Below are 19,651 nucleotides of genomic sequence, written 5' to 3' on the forward strand. Positions count from 1 at the left end.
CCTGGGAGGAAGAATACTGTGCAGTCTTTAGGAATGCCCTAATGTTGAGGATCTTAAGTAATAGTAGGGAATGTAAAAACATTGAGTTCCATTAGTAGATGAAAAAAATGCTCAAATGCATATCGGATAATTTTACCTAAATGTGGCTTTAATACATGGTTGTAAATTTGCTATTGCAGATGTAACTAGATCACATGCTAGACCTGATCAAAATACATTAAATGTTGTAGCTACGTTTTTTTTATTTACGGTTTCAAATTCAATGGCTTGAGTTTCAGGAATAAATATTCCAGTGAATATCATTGTTCATAGTTGATGTCCAAGGACTATACTAAATTTCCTCTTCTTCATCTGTTTTATTACATAAGTTGAAATTTTAAGAAAATGTTTTACAAATGTCTTTATGAACAATTATTTTTCCATCTTTTTTTTGTTTGTTTTGTGGTAAGAATATTTAACATGAGATATACTCTCTTAGCAAATTTTTAAGCATACAGCCCAGCATTTTAAAGCACACAACACAATATTTTTAACCCTAAGCACAATGTTTCAGGATCTCTAGAACTTATTTATTTTGCATAACAAAAACTTTATTCCCATTGAACAGCAGCTCCCCATTTTTTCCTTGCCCCAGGCCCTGGTTAATCAACCATTCTACTCTCTGTTTCTACAAGTTTGACTGTTTTGGATACCTAATATAAGTGAAATCATAAAATATTTGTTGTTCTGTGATGTGCTTATTTCACTTAGCATAATGTCCTCAAAAGTTCATCCATCTTGTAACATATGGCAGCTATCCCACTTCAGGCTATTTATACAAAGGAATTGAAATTAGGGTCTCAGAATTTTTTACCTTCGTGTCCATTGCAGCATTATTCATAATAGCCAAGCTGTGGAAACAATTTAAATGTCTGATATGGTTTGGCTCTATGTCCTCACTAAAATCTCATATTGAATTGTAATTCCCAACGTTGGTGGAGGGGCTTGGTGGGAGGTGACTGAATCATGGGGGCAGACTTCTCTCTTGCTGTCATGATAGAGTTTTCACAAGATCTGGTTGTTTGAAAGTGTGGAGCACCTCCCCCTTCTCTCACTCTCTCTTCTGCCCACCATGTGAAGATGTGCCTACTTCTCCTTTGCCTTCTGCCATGATGGTAAGTTTCCTGTGGCCTCCCCAGAAGCAGAAGCCTGACCAGAGCCAATTAAACTTCTTGTCTTTATAAATTCCCCAGTCTCTGGTATGTCTTCATAGTAGTATGAGAATGGACTAATACAGTGTTCATCAACAAATGAATTTAAAAATGTGGCATATACATACATATTCAGCTTTTAAAAAGGAGAAAATCCTGCCATATGTGGCCATTGTTTTTATTCCTTGAAATGGGACAATTCAAATAATCAATTCCCATTACTATGATTTTCTGAAAAATAATCACAGGATACATAATTGAGATACAGTCTTCTATTATACCCCACCAACCACCCACACACAGGCATACTGCCCAATGCTAAACATTTATTCTTTTCTGTATCTTGGACATTTAAACTACAGGGATAGAAATAGACATTGCCAGCCAGGTGCAGTGGCTCACGGCTGTAATCCCAGCACTTTGGCAGGCCGAGGCAGGTGGATTACCTGAGGTCAGGAGCTCGAGACTAGCCTGTCCAACATGGTGAAACCCTGCCTCTACCAAAAATTCAAAAAATTAGCTGGGCATGGTGGCAGATGTTTTTAATCCTAGCTACTCATAAGCCTGAGGCAGAAGAATTGCTAGAACCAGGGAGGTGGAGGTTGCAGTGAGCTGAGATCACATCATTGCACTCCAGCATGGGTAACAAGAGCAAAAATCCGTCTCCAAAAAAAAAAAAAAAAAAGAAGTAGACATTGCCTTTTATTTTGAAATTATACATGATATTTGTGTTTCCTAGAAGTAGATAAAGCAAGCAAATATCATTGAAGAAAAGCAAGATGAAGTGGGTGGTTGAAAATAGAGAGGAAGTAGATATCCCAAGTATGAGAGAAGGAACACCATTCTTGGTTGGACAAGATATCTATAATTGTTTTTAGTAGGATTATTTTATGTTTCTACATATCATGCCACATTTTTATGCAGTATCAAATTTTGAGGACTGCTATTGGGTACTTCATGGAATTGAATTCTGAGGACCAAAGTCTTGAACTTCTTCATGATTAATCTCTGCATCCAAGATTGGCATCAAACTTTATGGCATTTCACTCTCAAGGGACCGTGTAAACATAGGTGAAATACCTGGAATGACCAGAATATTGTTTCCTAATTGTTCTTGATTTAATACAATTTTTGACACTTTTAATGAACTTCAGTGGGCAGGTAAACTCAATGGCTGGAATTTAGTATCCCCTAATGAGCTGTGACAGAATTTTAGATTAGATTCAATTTGATTTGGAGAAAAATAAACAGAGCGGTACTTTTTTCAAACATATACATGCTCAGATCTGCTATATGTGAGGACCTCATCCAGATGTGTACTGAGGGTTTATGCATTGTAGAATGATAGCAATCTACAGAAATGGAGCGAGATGCTTTTGAGACAAGAGTGTTGACCTAGTTGCAGGACTTGGGTACGTGGATGAGTCTACACTGAGAAGTAACTACTGATTTGGAGTACAGCACTAACGTATGCTGAAACTAAGTTGATTAAAAACTGCTTACGCATGAAACAAAATAAAAAAGCGTACATCTGGATGTTATTGAGGCAGTACTGAAAGAAGACAATGCTTCTGAAAATCCAACCTATATCCAACTTGCATAATTATTTATTCATGCTTGCCCCACAATAGAAGATTATGCTTTTTACATGGAAGCAAACTATCTCTGGAATCCTTTAGTGCCCCAAATTTATATGTAGCTACTGGGATGGGCTATTCTTTAAGAGACTTACAGGTTTACTGATGAAAGGGGTTGTAGAATAAATAGCAAGGAGAGAAGCAGCTGACCAATTGCTTTTCTACTACTACTTCCAGGAAGAAAAGACCAGCAGTGTGTTCTAAAAACCCATTAAGGGGAGAGGATATAAGACAGTCCCACAGGAGTAGGAGACAGGAGTTAGAGATTTAGTAGGGCAATCAACCACTTAAAAATTTTTAGCGTGAATCCCAAGTTATTTGATATATAGTTGAGTTTAAGGCTCTGAAAATAATGGACACCTGCTTCTAATTCTGCCCATTTTTCTGGAGAAATAGCAGAACCACAGGGAGAAATATCAGACCGATACACACAGATGCTATATTCTGAGGTATCCAAACTTCCATATTTGGTCAAGTACTGTACGTTGAGCCAGAAAGAGCAGAACTGACTTTCCTCAAATTAATGATGTGGAGTTGAATATGAACATTTCTATTAAAATGAAGAGTTGTTCTTCTGCATATCCTAGACACCATTTAAGCCTCAGGTATTTTTGTGTGACACAAAGATGTGTGAGAGATACCAAAACATATTACTGAAGTTCAATTTTACACCATTCTTGTAATTTGGGGCTTAGGGATAATTTAGAGAAATTAAGCAATGTAGAATATTTTTCTCCGGCGGGTGGTGAAGGGAAACTCACATCAGTTATATTTTCATTGTGAGTGCTTCCCATGGTAGTCACAAACACATCCATTTCTCCAGTATACTGTGGAATTTCAAACAAGGAGAAAAATCTGATGAAGTTCAGCTCCTGCCTAGCAAATTCTAATCGGGTTAATCAATATCAGCCAGTTCTACCTTCAAAATACCAAATGTTGTGACATATGCTATGCAGAGTTTGGCAGCAAACAATTGGCCAAGAAAAGAAGTAATGGGATCAGATGTGAGGAAAGAGAAAAATAAGTATGATAGCAAGAATACCCGTACTCTTTAAGAGGTAAGGCAGAAGAATTAAACATTTAAGGCACAGCAGGGATTGACAAAGAAAAAAAAAATTGACCTTCAGGGAAGGTTCCCAGTTCGGAGATGTGAGATTATTGTTAACAGACACTTTATGCCTGAACAGTTTGTTATCTAAATACATTTCCATGGACCTATACGTTTGAAATTAAATGGGTGAATTTTCAGAGAAATCCTTAGTTTTCCCAGTATTGATGTCTTCCCAAAGCATATTATTATTGTGTTTTAAAATAAATGATTAAAAGGGTATATTTAACACCTCATATATTATATCTCACCTGATTGACCAATTGCCAAATAAAGCTTATCTCCATTTTCTCTGAGTTTAGGATTATACTTATAAAATAAAGATTACTATAAAAATATGGTTTTTTAAATTATACTTTAAGTTTTAGGGTACATGTGCACAATGTAAAAATATGTTTTTATTTCCCATAAATACTTTTAGTAAGACATTTAAAATAGGTTAAAACTACAGTGCCTGGGTAAAAGTGCTTGAATCTCCTAATCCTCCATGTAAATCTTAAATAAGCAATATACTCGTGAGATCTCTAAATCCACAAATGCAAATTGTCTATTTATGTTGCCAACAAGCCAGATGGCATTCAGAGCTTCCTCAATACCCGTGAAACACCGGCTTGCTCCAATTATTAGATTTTCAAATGCTATTTAATATCTCATATATTATATAAATTTTATGGATAAACCTAGGTATATATACATATATTAAAACCATTATTTTCTTCATTATATTCTTTATAATCATATTGATATAAAGTAACAAATAAATATTAAGTAACAAATTCAGAAGCAGATCACTTTTTTTCTAAAGGAATCAGAGAGAAATTTTGTCACACCTACATATGCCTGCATAGTGTTTAACTTGGAATGATACAAAAGTCTTTAATTCATCAATTACACTATTAATTTTACAAATTCTAAAATTACATACTCATATCTCCCTCAAGATTTTCAAGGTTCCTTATCTTCTTTTTCATAAAGATGTTAAAACATAATTAATGGCTTGGTGAATAACTTTCATCCATACAGATATAAGAAGCTTAGGAGATACCAAAAAATATGTTTAAAAATAAGCTATTTATGGATCTACAGAGTCCTTCCCATATGTTTTAAGTTACTTTAAGCTTTTAATTCTTGAAATGTGATTAGATTAATCTAAATAAAGATAAAAAGAAAGCAAGCACATGTGACGGATGCCATGTTATCCATGTAGTTCTGTGCATATTAATTCTAAAATTGACTATGTTCCTAGGTCTACAGACCTGGTTTGAAGATTCATTCTGCCTGTTTCTTTGTTTCTGTTTTTGTTTTGTTTTGTTTTGTTTTGCATCATTAGCTTAAAAAACATTGCATTAATAACTCCTGGTGAGTTGAACTCATTGTCTCCAGTCCAAGTGGAGGAGATCCTTAGTCTCCTTCCTTCCATAACTCTCTTCCCACTTGAACTGGAGATGATGATTATTGCATAAATGCTCAGGATATTTTTGCATTTGGACCCACATAATTACCCCAGCCTAAATAAAGTACTCATAATAGACTTTTCATTCTACTCCCACATTTAATCAATAGCAGGATATTTTATTTTTACCTTCCAAATTCTCTGGATCCTACCCTGTCTTCTCCCATTATACTGCTTTAGCTGGACTCACATTCCCCTCACCTTGATCATTGCAGTACTTGGCACTTTGTCTCTTTAACCAGATAAACCTCTCCAAAAAATTATTTTTCTAAAATACAAATTTGACCATTTAACTCCCTTACTTACAAACTTGGAAAGTTGCACACTTCGAAAGGACCCTCTCTCATTGTTTATAGAATCAGTTTCATCAGTTCAGTAAGCATTTTTTACAAGTCTCCATCCTACCCCACAAATACTATTTTGTTTTACCTCTACTACTTTTTTTTAATTTAAATGATGGTTCCTTGTAATCCATCAAATCTCATCTTTCTTTACTTCCATTTTTTTCTTATGCTTTGATACCAAATATACCAATGTGATAAGCTCATCCTTTGAGATTGAGGTCAAAGCATACCTCCTGTTGAAGCCTTACACAATCTCTCAAAATATAGTAAGTTTAATCTTTATTTTTTCACTGAAACTTTATGTACTTGTAGTGTGTTGTTCTTATATACTCTATTCCATTTGTTTACAAGTTTCACTAAAATATTGTAAGCTTATTCATTTAAGACATTTATCTAATTTATTCATATGCCTTTAGCATATGTTAGGTTGAAAGCATCTAACAAATATTCATTAAGTAAATAGTTAATTTAAAAACTTGATCTATGTAGAGTGAGTAGGCCATATATGATGCAATCTATACCTGTGCTATTCTGAATATATGATATATATCTATCTATAATATATATAAGTACATATATAATTAACACATTTATACCTATGTCTGTATCTCTCTATCTCAAATAAAAAATGTTACAGGAGCCAAAAGAAAACATTTATAGTTTTAAAATTTTTCACGTATTTAAGTACCTGAATACATACATAAATAAAGTAGAATTGGACAGTTTAATCTGCAGTTTCTTTAGAGTAAGCAAAGTGAATGTCTATTTCTACAGAAATGGAAAATACTAATAATATTCTCTGACTGTCTTTCTTTGTCTCTCTATAATATACATGCCCACGCGCAAATATACAAATACATTGATCTTTCAAGTTAAAAAACTCACAATATAATCCTTTTTATCTTCCAAAATATCACTATCAGGTTTATAGTTCTGCTGAACTGAAAAATTTTGGGAGAAGCTTAGAAAACTTTTATGGATAAAGAGAAATCAAAATCATGCTTTTAAAATCGGAAGGCAAGAAGAGTTTTCAGCTGTATAAATTGGTCTACAAAAGGTATTGCTAAAGAACTAAAGTATGCTGCAAATGTACAGATGCCCTGACCTGTGGAGATACAGTAATTCCACTGACAATAAGCATCATGAGCAATTATTTTTATTTCCTTACTGCCCAATGTCTTTGATGAAAAAGTACTATCAACCTAGACTACAGAATGTGGCATTAAAGTTTAATTCTCTTCAATCAGGTAGGCAGAGATCAAATTCTGACACTGGCTTTTATTGTGGAAGAGTTAGAACTTTCTGAAAATCTCTTTTAAACCATTGAGGCAAACCAAAAATGTTATAAGAGCCAAAAGAAAACATATGCAGTTTTTTTCACATATTCAAATATCTCCACACCTACATAAGGAAAGTATAACCAGAGAGTTTAATCTATTTTTTTTTTCCAGAGGAAGCTTTCTTTTTTTTTAAAGTTTAGTCTTGCTGCTTATTTAACTCTTTAGATTCCTGTCTTGTTTTTGCATTATCACAGTTGCATAAGCAGGCTTTCCTATAAATTAAAACATTAATAGCAGAAAAGTAAAATACCATATAATTCCATACACTGACAATAGCTTCTTTACTTTTTTACTTAAAAAATAAAAATAATCATATTGATAGAAAGTTTTTTTGTTTTCAATGTGAATATGACTTATGAAGTGTAGCTAAAATTTGAAAATGTAGCTGCAAGCATGGGTTACATTTTTTAAAATAATGAACAAAAGGACCTGAATTTCGAACATTTTTTCTACAATTGAACATGTCAGATTAATCTGCTGTAATAGAAGCACACATTAAGCACAATAAAGTATTTATCAGTGTTCAAAATTACTATTTTTTACACCCCTCTCATCTGAATGAACTGTCTTTCTAAATAATGAGAAGTTTATCTCATTGTTTCTTTTAACTAATTCTACTTCAATTTTTATAACTTTATAGTTCTGGGAAATACATCCTTACTTTCAAAAGGGCATCACTTCCAGAAAACATCTGAATGTTTAAAAAAAAAGCATCATTTTAGGGCCAGTCATAAGTTTAAAAGACTGAAAAATAGCACATGTAAATTTGCAGAAGGCAAATGTAATTTTTTGGTATAGGACAAGCATTAAGCACTAAAATTAATTTAACGAAGATACACTTTTGAAGAAAACATAAGTGTTTATATTTTTCTCACCACTGATAACTCAAATACAGATTAAAAACCATATCATTCTAAGAATTGCTAAACTATATACACAGAAAAATGTATTTTTATCAATTCATTCAAATAATATACTATACAGATTGTAAAAGGTGTGGAATGTTTCACATCCAAAGTTACTTACTTACATATAATTTAACATTTTTTGGATCCACTTTTTAAAAGAAGAAAAAGCTGCTGAAATTGTTATATACTCTGGGTTGATGATAACTGACTCTGTCAATTTCTACCTTTGTTGATTAATTGAACATTCTATAGCTATTTAGCCATTATGTGTTTTTAAATCCTTTTTAATGTATTTTATTAAAATTCTTTTATTTAAAATGAAAAGGCTAATAGGTGTGTCAGAATTATATCAAAGAGAGAAAAAAGTACAAAGAAAAGACAAAATCATACGATAATTTTATTCTAATTATTTCATAATCACCTATGACATAAATTGGCAAGCCAGGCTTCATGAGGAGAAAGAAGGAAGTGGACATGGTAGAAAGAAATGTACCATACCCGTCTTAACTAGTCGCTGAGGAGAGATTCTCCAAACAAGTTTATCTTTGCCAATGTATCTTTGCCTATCTCATGAAGTCCCCTGCCACACTCTGATTAGGTTGGCTGTAGACCATGCTATTTAATAAATGAGGATACTAACTTGTTATGAGAGTTAAAACAAATTTCTTTCTTTCTTTCTTTCTTTCTTTCTTTTTTTTTTTTTTTTTTTGAGACGGAGTCTCACTCTGTCGCCCGGCCTGGAGTGCAGTAGCGCGATCTTGGCTCACTGCAAGCTCCTCCTCCCAGGTTCACGCCATTCTCCTGCCTCAGCCTCCTGAGTAGCTGGGACTACAGGCGCCCACCACCATGCCCAGCTAATTTTTTTTTTTATTTTTAGTAGAGATGAGATTTCACCTCTGTGGCTAACACCTCTGTGTTAGCCAGGATGGTCTCTAACTCCTGACCTCATGATCCATCCGCCTCGGCTTCCCTAAAGTGCTGGGATTACAGGAGTGAGCCACCGCGTCCGGCCGAGTTATAACAAATTTCTGAGTTTCATAAACAGTAACTAAACAAGGTTTTGAGTGTGTAATTCTTTATGTTCCAGTACCTTTGTTCTTTCCTGTTAACCGTCTCTTATCAAATGAAGCAGACCTATAAATAAATACTGTAAGATGTCTAACAAACTGCCACCAAAATAAAAACAAAATAAACTTAATTTTATATTATCCTAATTTACAAAATTCTTTTAAATTGATACTTCTTCATTCATATTTCATCTTTTCACACTACTAATTTACCTAAAGTGTTAGTGCAAAATTAAAATATGCAGATAAGTTATTTTTAACATCATCCCTTCTCTGTTTATTCTCTATTAATTAATAACAAACAATCTCAAGATGAAGGTTACCAGTGAGTTCCCTGGTTAAAATCAGTTATTTGCCAATTTGCTTCATGTAAAGAGATTTTATCTATATCATCTATCTATGTGTCTAATCATCTATCATTTATCATCTATCTCTTAGTGAACATCTGCTGAGACTAGACTGATTTGCCACAATTATTTGGCTAAACTGATGGCAGCCACAAGCCCTCTGGAGTGGCTGCTGTGAAGACACCAGCTGCTGTGGTGAGGCGGGCAGCTCCAGGTGCTGGCACAGGTGCTGGCTCCATGCAAGGCTACAGCTGGACCAGAGGTACTGCACGTAGCTCCCAATGCAGGCACCCACATCTGGACGAGGGGAATGCAGTGGTTCCCAGAAGCTTGGAGATGCCATGTGGTCCTCAGAAGCTTGGAGAGGAGCTTCATTGATCAATAGAACAGCTCTTAGGAGGCCCGAAGTGGGTAGTTGCTTTCTGTAGGCAGGTTATCCCAGGAGACCCAGAGTGGGTAGCTCCTTTTCAGCTCTCTGCAGAGAGCAAATCTGGAGTGGGTAGCTCCTTTTCATAGGCAGGTTGACCCTACAACTCAAGGAGACTCAAATTGGGTAGCTCCTTTCCACAGCTGGTCGTCCAGATGTCTCTCTGAGTCTGGCTGAGTAGGGGGACTGAAGGTGTGTGTGCGGGGGAGGTTGGTTTATGGGCTTTAGAAGGGAGGAAGTGTGTGCTGATTGGCCATGGTTGGGTCTGGAAAAAGCACCATGAGTTCTAAATCCCAAAGTAGACTCCACCTAGAACTGACAGCCTGGCCCCATGCTTCACGCCTTCCCTGGCTTGAAGGTGGGGCATCAATGGGGACTCACCCCTTTCTGCCCAGGAGCCTGTCTGCCTCCCACCATCATCAATCATGTTGTCCAAGGCACTCAGGCTGTTCTTGTGGAGGGGCGTCTGCAGGTCCATAGGGAGCTACCCTCAGCATCCCCTTGGCCTCCCTCTTCTGTTTGTCAGTGCCCAAAATCTGGAGGGGGCCAGGGTGGCAGAGGGCTGGCATGTCAGCATCACCCCAAGCATGGGCACACCTGGCTGGTCCTGACAGTGCCTGGGCTTGGCCTCAACCTTGCTCCAAAATTGGAGCAGGTGCCAGGAGTGGGGAAGAGTCCAGGCAGCAAGAGCAGGCACTTCCAAGACTGTGGGGCCATGGGGTAGGCTCTCCAGGGCCCCCAGAGCACAGGGATGCCTGGGTTCACAGCCATGGCTGGGTGGCTGCAGCTGCGCCCGGGAGGGTAGGGCTCTCACCCAACCAACTTGGAAGGGGGCGTGGTTCCTGCCTGCTCCTTGGAGTGTAACCCTGGCTGTGCCTCACCTACTGCAGCCAGTGTCTTTGCAGTGGCTGGTCCAGATGGGCCACACCTACAATCAAAATTATCTGGAGGTATGTAATTTATTACAATAAAATTGTTATTTATTAAAGGCATCAAATTTTGCATTGAGATAGCCATTTGATATTTATGAGTTAAAATAGTTTGAACTCTTTCTCTAGAAAATTCAGTATACTTGGTATAACTTGTTTAGTATTATTAAAGATTAACTTTGATAGGAATTAATAGTAAAGATAGTAGAACTGGACATCAATATTTACTTCTTTTCACACTCTGTTTAGTAAATTAAAAGAAGTGTGACATATAACAATTCACTTTTATTCTTACCAAAATTTAAATGGTGAACCATTTTTTACTATTTATCTTGCCACAGAAAACCACCAACCTCATTAACCATCTGGTAATTATGCCAAACAAACTATCATAAATCCATAATTATTAGTGCCACAACTCTCTTTAATATGGTTAAATTGTCTACTTTTTTTTCCTTCATTTTTCCTTTTGGTTTCAAGAAATACAGAATTGTAATTAACTAGTCATGTTTGAGCCTATGGATCGTATATGCTCCTCTTTGGCTTTTGGATCTGATGACATACTAAAGCAACCTATGTTTGATAAAGATGTTTTAAACCATAGAAAATTATTTCTGCTTCATCAAAGGAAAGGAATTTGAATATATCTCTGTATTTATATTTTCTCTGAAATAGTCACAAATATATTTTAATATACATAAAAAATTCACATATTTGTGATTGGAGACTAAAACTAATTTGTAATTTTGAATGGACACAATCATCCTATTAAAAGGTATCACATACATATTTTCTTCTGCTAAAATCTATTTATAAGAACTTCTGAAGGAAATATAGGTACAGCTATGATTTCTCAATTTTCAAATTCCAACTGCAATTTTTTTTGTACATAGTAGTTTTCCAAAAAATATTTGCTGAATTAAGTTATATAATAATTAGATGAACCATGAAATTAACTTTTTAAAATTTTAATCTTATTTTGAAATCAATTAGTTGCCTAAAAATACAGCAATTGCCAATTTTCAGTGTAAGTTTTATGTGTAAATCAAATACTCTTTAATGTAAATTCACTTGGTGAATTAAATGAGTAGTCTCATTTTATTTTCTACATATGGCAATGAAGTAACCTTAATTGAATCCCCAAATGGAATAAACAGATGTATTTTTAAAATTGAACTTGATGCTGTTGAGCAAACACTATTTGTGTTTGATAGAATGAAATCTATTATATTGAATGCATAGGCTTTTTCTGTTACTCGTTTAAATTTTCGATTGAACATGTGATCACTAACTGTGGTTTACCATCACATTTAGTATAGCTGACATTGATTTTATCTAGAAAATAATCTAGATTTACCTTTCAAAAATAATTTGATCATAAATTATTGCTAGGTATTTTGAAAGGCAAACTATAATAAATTCTCACTACTCAAAATATATTTTTATTTATTTATCTATGGAATGACAAAGAAAAGTAGAAATCATAACAGGACTAAACAGGAAAAGGTGTGTAAGGTATTATATTCAAAATCAGTTCCAAAAGTTATGCAAAAGCTGGAACTATGAAAATTTTAATGAATTCTAATTTATTATTTAATAATATTTATTTAGTAAAATTATATTTTAGATTGATTCAATTTGTTAATAATATTTGAAATATCTGTAAGTATTTCAAAAATTCTGATTTGGAGAACTAAAGTACAAAAATACATAATTTTTAAAAATCCCAAGGAAATTTGAAATTCTAGTAATTTTATTTAAAACATGAACAAAGAAAAATATTTAGTAAGCAATTATAAGGGTTGTGATAGTTTAGGAGGTCATCAGAAAAAGATTTCATTATTATGAGATGAAATTGTAAAAAAAAATCTTACATGTGAATATAGGAAAAGGCCTACTAATTTGATGGATAAAATATAATTTTAAAATTATGACATAGTTACTAATAAGAATACTTTACATTAAAAAATCAAAATAGGTTGATGTTTTAAATTTGAATCTCTCCATGTTGTGAAGTAATAGTCATAAATTTAGAGTATTACATGTTCCATCTTTTATTTTTGAAAATATAATCTCTATTTAATAAAATGTCACCTAAACTACAGCTGTTAAAATACCAACATCATTTTCCAAGCTGTAAAACTAATTAACTTAAAGCTAAGTTGATTAATGATAGTTGAAAATGGTTATTGTACAATAAATATCACTACCTTGTAACCATCATAAGTTACCTAACTTCTCTTAGTCTTTATTTTGGAGTTTTTTATCTAAGCATATAAGAAAATAGCTTCTGTCCTTCCTCAATATGATACCAGTATGGATTACTTATCTCAAATATTTTATTTAACAATATTATAGGATATTGTGGTCCCTAAGAATATATAATTTAAAATAATTCACTTTTACTAATTTTCCTGCAATCTTTTTAAAAAGAAACTTGAAAATGTCAGGAATCAAACATTAAAGCTTACTAATCTTTTAACAAATAATTAGTGTGAATTAATTATGCTCAGTTCAAGGTAGAAAGAGTAATAAAGTTTAAGTAAATAGTAAGGGCAAGAATATGAAACACTTCAAAAATATGGAGATAATGACCAAGGAGAATCAAGTCTGGGGAAAAAAAGTCATATAAGATTAAAGGGAAATTTGGAGCTGGACGGTGGGAAAGTTGTGGGGATGGATGAGGACTCGGTAAGGCAAAGGCAGAGAGCACTATGGAAGAAAAAATGCCTGGAACAGGGTTTCACATATTAAAAACAAACCATCTTTGTGTCTCAGTACTTTGTTTTATAAATCATTTCCTAAATTCTGTGTAATCTACAGATTTAAAAAGTTATGTATAATGTCTTTGCTTGTTTCTGTAGTCCTCTGCTGTGTGAGTCTAATTTGAATTTTAGTGTAATTTCAACATAGCTTTTACAGTTTAATAAAACTTACATGCATTAAAATGCTATTAAAGTGTTACACATGGTTAATAATACTTATGGATTTCTGAAAGCAGTCATTATTACACTGAACAAAGTCATTAATGTCTTTAAACTTTGCATCAGGAAATAAAATACAAAATAGATGTCTAACTGCAAGAATAGTCATGATATCTGACTATAAATATTTCTTCTCTTTTTACCATATATTTTTTTTCTTTTGTATTTCATATTTCAAATAAAATATACTGTAATAAAAATAAATGAGCAATGCATTGGATTCTGGTATTGACCTTCCCACTGATTGTGACTTCAGCTTTGATGACTGACAGAGTACAAACCTCCTTAGGCCTTCGCCTTGTCACCTATATAATAACTAGGACACTAAAGGTAATCTCTGTAATCTCCCTCAGCCCTAAAACTCAATTGAGTTTACAGCTAGAAATGAAATCATCAGGTATTATATTTTCTGAACAAAAATATTTTCAATTATTTTAAATAACATATATAGTTTGGGAATGGCAGAGACTTTGAGAATCTTATCTATTATTTGTCATGTAACTTTTCTCTACTTCAGATGTGCATATTATTAAATTGGCATTTCTTCATTAAGTAATATAAAGTCAATCACTTAAATGTTTGGATTGCCTAAAACATACATTACTAAAAATAAGTTTAGGTGTTTAAAATGTCCATTCACTTCTCTATAAATCACCTGAAGTATGGTTATAGAATGATATGTTACTACACACCTAACATCTAAGTAACTGTTTATCTAAAAGAAATACTAACTTATTTTGCTTGAAATAGTTAACTTTTATTTTATTTCAGTATGCAAAGCATACTGCCTATGTATTTGTCCACAGTAATAAGGAGACTATATGTCAGTGGTTCATTCATTTTACTATCCAGAGTCACATTCCAAACAGGCTTAAGTCCTTCCTTCCCTTCCTTCTCCCTCCGTCCTTCCCTTACTTCCTTCCTCCCTCCCTCCTTCCTCCCTCCTTCCCTCCTTCCTCCCTCCCTCCCTCCTTCCTCCCTCCCTCCTTCCCTCCTCCCTCCCTCCCTCCTTCCTTCCTCCTTTCCCTTCTTCCCTTCTTCCCTTTCTTTCCCTTCCCTTCCTCCCTTCCCTTCTTCCCTTCCCTTCTTCCCTTCCCTTCTTCCCTTTCCTTCCCTTCCCTTCTCTTCCTGTTTAAATAATCTACCTATGATCACGATATAGCACACTAAGGATTTACAGTATAAAACATGCTTTGGAAGAATTATATTTTCAACTGGCACACTGAAGCAAGGGGACACTGATGTAGACAATGTCATATGGTAGCAACATCAGAGTTTATCACATTAAATTAGCATTTTATGGTAACAATTCAATTAGGCTTATAGTTTTCATTGAACTTTAAAACATTTTTATAGCTATATAACAGCAATAAACCTAATGGGTTTATAACTAGCTTTATATTTGTATATATCAAATATATAATTTAACTGAGACAACATGAGATTTATTTTGCTTTGAAAGGAGTCCATATATAAATCAACTTATAAATTTACAAATCTATTGCATAGAAAATAAATTCCTAACAGGTTCAGTGTCTCTAAATGTGCCTGAGAACATTAGACAAGACCACTGAACTCAAAGGGTAAAAAATTATATCTAATCTGGGTTTCTTGGTAATTTTTTTTCTTTCTTCATCAAAATACAACTCTTCTGTGTTGATATCTGTGCTAACTACCATAACAAATTTATCCTTGCCAGAAAACAAAGAATCTACCTATCTTTCAAAATGTAGTTACTGCATCAGCAAGATTTTTTTAAATGAATACTAGCTATCTTAATTATGTACCATTGTCTTAGTTCTAAAATAATTTAAAACAATAAAATGTTTTCATGAGAAAAATCAGCAATGAACAAAGTATAAATCTGATATGACTCTGACCTGGAGAGGTCCAATACTCAAAATTTAATAGTAGAGGAAGATATTTAAATAGACTCATACTTGTGTACTAATTTGACCCTTAGACCCTGGCAACCACAACACATGTAGTAAAAATAGGCTTTCATGGGTGTTCCTGTGCATTAATGCTTGCCTCTGCCCAGACATTTAATGGTTCAGCCTTATTTCAAATAGTCTTAAAGACACAGAAATAATTCAATAAACAAGAGTCTGGCAAATAGAGTTAGGATATGAAAGTGGTCTTCGGCTATATCTGGGTAACAACCACGAAGATCAATAAAGCCGGGATACAAAATGCTAGAAACTGACACACTGAGTCAACTTAATTCTGTAACAATAAAAAGATGAGTTCAGCTATATGAACTTTGAAAAAAATCAAACTCTTGGAATAAACTAACTACTCTGTAAACAGAATATAATAATATGGCTTTTTAAGTGGGCGTTACATTTACGATGAAAGAAAATAATGAAAAACTAAGGCACATTGAAAAGTAAAAGATTAAAATACAAAAATTTCAGAAAAACTGGATAAAAGTTTGAGAAGTAAATAAAAATGTGAGAAGGAACAAAAATATAAAAACTGAAAAAAGTGAAATACATGAAGGACAGAGTTTTAAGTAGTGTTACTCACAATAGCAAGGATATAGAATCAACCTACATGCCCATCAACAGCAGATCGATAAAAGAAAATGTGGTACATATACACCACACCATAGAGTACTATGCAGCCACAAAAAATAATGAAATTATGCCCTTTGCAGAAACATGAGTGGAGCTGGAAGCCATGATCCTAAATGACCAAACACAAGAACAGAAAACCAAACACCATACGTTCTCCATATAAGTGGGAGCTAAACATTGAATACACATGATCATAAAGGTGGGAACAACAGACAATGGGGATCACTAGATGCAGAAGGGAGAAAAGGAGCTGAAGAACCTCTTATTGGGTGCTGTACTTATAGCCTGGGTGATGGGATTTTGGGGATCCCAAGCCTCAGCATCAAGTAATTTACCCCTATAACATACCTGTGTATGTGTCCTTTAATCTATAATAAATGTTGAAAATGTTGAAATTTTTAAAAAAGGAAGCAAAAAATTTCATCAAAGAAAATTTTTTAAGAAGTGTGATATACAATATGTAAGCAATATTGCTACCCAAAGTAGAATGCAGAGTGAGTGAATCAGTATCAATCTGCATAAGACAAATAGAATAATTTTAAAAATTCCCCTGACTTGAAGAAATAAATAACAGAAACGTATGACACCACATATTTTGAATAAACACTTAAAACTCCAGAAATAAAAACAGAAGGGAATTAAATGATAAGTTCTCTATATGTCAGTCATTGGAATAAATCTTTTCTACATGGTTTTTAATTAAATAAAAGTCATGTTAACTTCTGTGAAAGAAATGAATCAACTGAATTTATAACATATAGCATTCATGAAAAAAGACCATTCCTTGGTTTAATTTTGGCAATGATGGAGATGAAAGCAAACTTGACAGCACTTACTATATCATCCTCAGTCAAAGATAAGATCTAAGAAATTTACACTTCACCAAGTTAAAATTAATATCTGAATCTTACAACACAACAAAATATTTTAGGTTGGCAATTAAAAAAATTACAGGCAATTTTAAAGGGTAGCACAGTCTTTACCTTTTTTGTTTATTTGTGTAATGTCATTCAGCATTAAATTTCAATTGGAAAAAATAATTCTAAAATAATTATAAGAGCAAGCCTATGGAATATTCTGCAGGTCATTAAAGGCTGAAATATTTAATAAAATAGTTTTCCTTGCAAGTAAGACCTCAGGATAAATACCCTTAAGGTGCAAAGTTATAAAGTTGAGTAATTTTCCCAATTAAAGTCAAACAGACCTTAGCAAAATCATTAACAAACCAGCAACAAGAATGAAGACATTAACTTTTACTATGATTGGCATAAACTTTGAAGCAAAAATAGTATAAAGATAATAACAACAAAATATTTTACCAGGTTTTTAAGAGTGACATGATTCTTTTTGATTAAATTTAGAGAACACAAAATAGAACTCAGAACAATAAGTTTAATTTTCTTCTTTAAATATCAAATAATAATTTTATTATGATTTTACATAAACATATTATGGATTAACCCTTAACCCATGAACAAATCTCATATTTTGACTTGAAAAGCACTACCTTCTATCCTAGAATATGAGTTTTCTTTGGTAAGTAAACTATCTAAGGACTGTGTTGACTTGGCACCAGCTCTGACTTCTCATAGTGTAGCGTGGAGTCCCAGTAGAAACTGCACCTCCCAAGGCATTACCATTGACAGATCTTCAGGGGCTTTTAAACACATTGAATCAGCAATGATAATTTTGGAGATAGATGACTCCTATTTAAATACAGTTTGAATAACTTTATAGCAGTAATGAATGCCTATGCTTATCCCTGGGAAATACGCCAGGAAAAGAAGCAGGCATCTTCAGCCTGAATTCCACTGGCTTCATGCTGTAAAAAAAAAAAAAAAATCAGCCAAGCTAGCCTGTGGATAACTTTTCCCTAAAAGGAATATTTATACAGGAGCTTGCTATGGTTTAGGTGTCCATACCAAAACTCATGTTGGAACCTTAGTGCAGCAATGTTGGGAGGTGGTGCCTGTACACAGTGAATAGACCTTTAAAATAGATTAAAGTCTTTCTCATGAGACTGGATTTGTTTTCTCGAGAAAAGATTAGTTCTGGGTACAGTGGTTGTCAGAAAGCAAGGTTGCCTCTCCTGTCTGGTCCTTCTTGCATTCCAGCTTCCACATTCACATCTCTTCCATCCTATGGTGCAGCATGAAACCCTCATCAGAAGCCAAACAGATGCCTATGCCATGCTCTTGGGCTTTTCAGCCACTTGAAGCATAAGCCAAATAAACCTCTTTTCTAGTCTCTGTTATTCTGTTATAGCAACACTAAATGGACTAAGAGCTCTTACAGTGCTTGATTTAACAAATACTAACAGATTGTAAAAATACACATTTTAGGTTTATGTTTACTTATTTTGATAATCAATTTTTTTATTGAACAAAATGTATTTCCATGAATTGAATCCTGATTTTTAACACTGTATCCATCAGAAATATACGTTCAATTTATGATTAATGACTTAGTCCAGGCAATTATTAGGTTATAACCCTGAGAATCCTTGTAGCAGTCATTTTAATAATTTTGTTTTATATAATTTCCATTTGTATAAAAAACATGTTTACTATATTTTATCAATCTACAAAAGTACGATAAACAGAAAGTATGTTCAAAACACAAGATATGAGAAAGAAGGATTTAAAATACACACACACACACACACAGGTACACACACATGTCTGATGCATGTGTATATCAAACAAAAATGGCATGTTAGGCAATGTGTAATAACTAATATCTATGTCATAATAATAAATAAACATTGTTTGCCTATGCTAAATGTAAGTTAATATTCTTGAACTTATATGAAATTAGCTTTTATGTATGTCTTACTAGAGATATACACCAAATAAAAAATACAGTAGATACCAAAATATATAAGTAGGCAAAACATGCCCTAGATATTGAACACAGAAAATACGGAAGTGACAGTATTGTATAGAAGGCAGAATATATTAGTGTCTTAAAAAGAAATAATAAAATATAGAAATGATAAGTATACTTTACTAGTAAATAACTATATATCAAGATATACATGATAAACCTGTCAGTAATTTAAGATATATGACAGAAATACAGCTCACAAATTTTAACTTAACATCATCCTAGCACAAATGAGACTGAAAGGAGGTAAAGTATGTGTGTATATTTTTTAATACCTGGGTTCAGTTATTATTTTACAAGTTGAACAGATAGTGACTAAATTCTCAAATGACAAATCCATTGGATATATTATATAATCAGAAATAACAAAGGAAAAAAATTCATCTCCTAAAAAGTTTAAAACTATACCTTTAAAAAGTGGTTCAAAAATATAGTGATAGAATAATTTGCTT

General features: G+C 33.5%; 1 protein-coding gene across 1 annotated transcript in view; it reads right to left on the reverse strand.

Moving 5' to 3' along the window:
* LOC100974207 (eyes shut homolog) overlaps positions 1-19,651 on the reverse strand; it is a 1,877,183-nt gene that overhangs the window by 979,758 nt on the left and 877,774 nt on the right. The gene's annotated exons all lie outside the window — the stretch shown is intronic.

Source organism: Pan paniscus, chromosome 5, assembly GCF_029289425.2.
Source record: "Pan paniscus chromosome 5, NHGRI_mPanPan1-v2.0_pri, whole genome shotgun sequence".
NCBI lineage: Eukaryota > Metazoa > Chordata > Mammalia > Primates > Hominidae > Pan > Pan paniscus.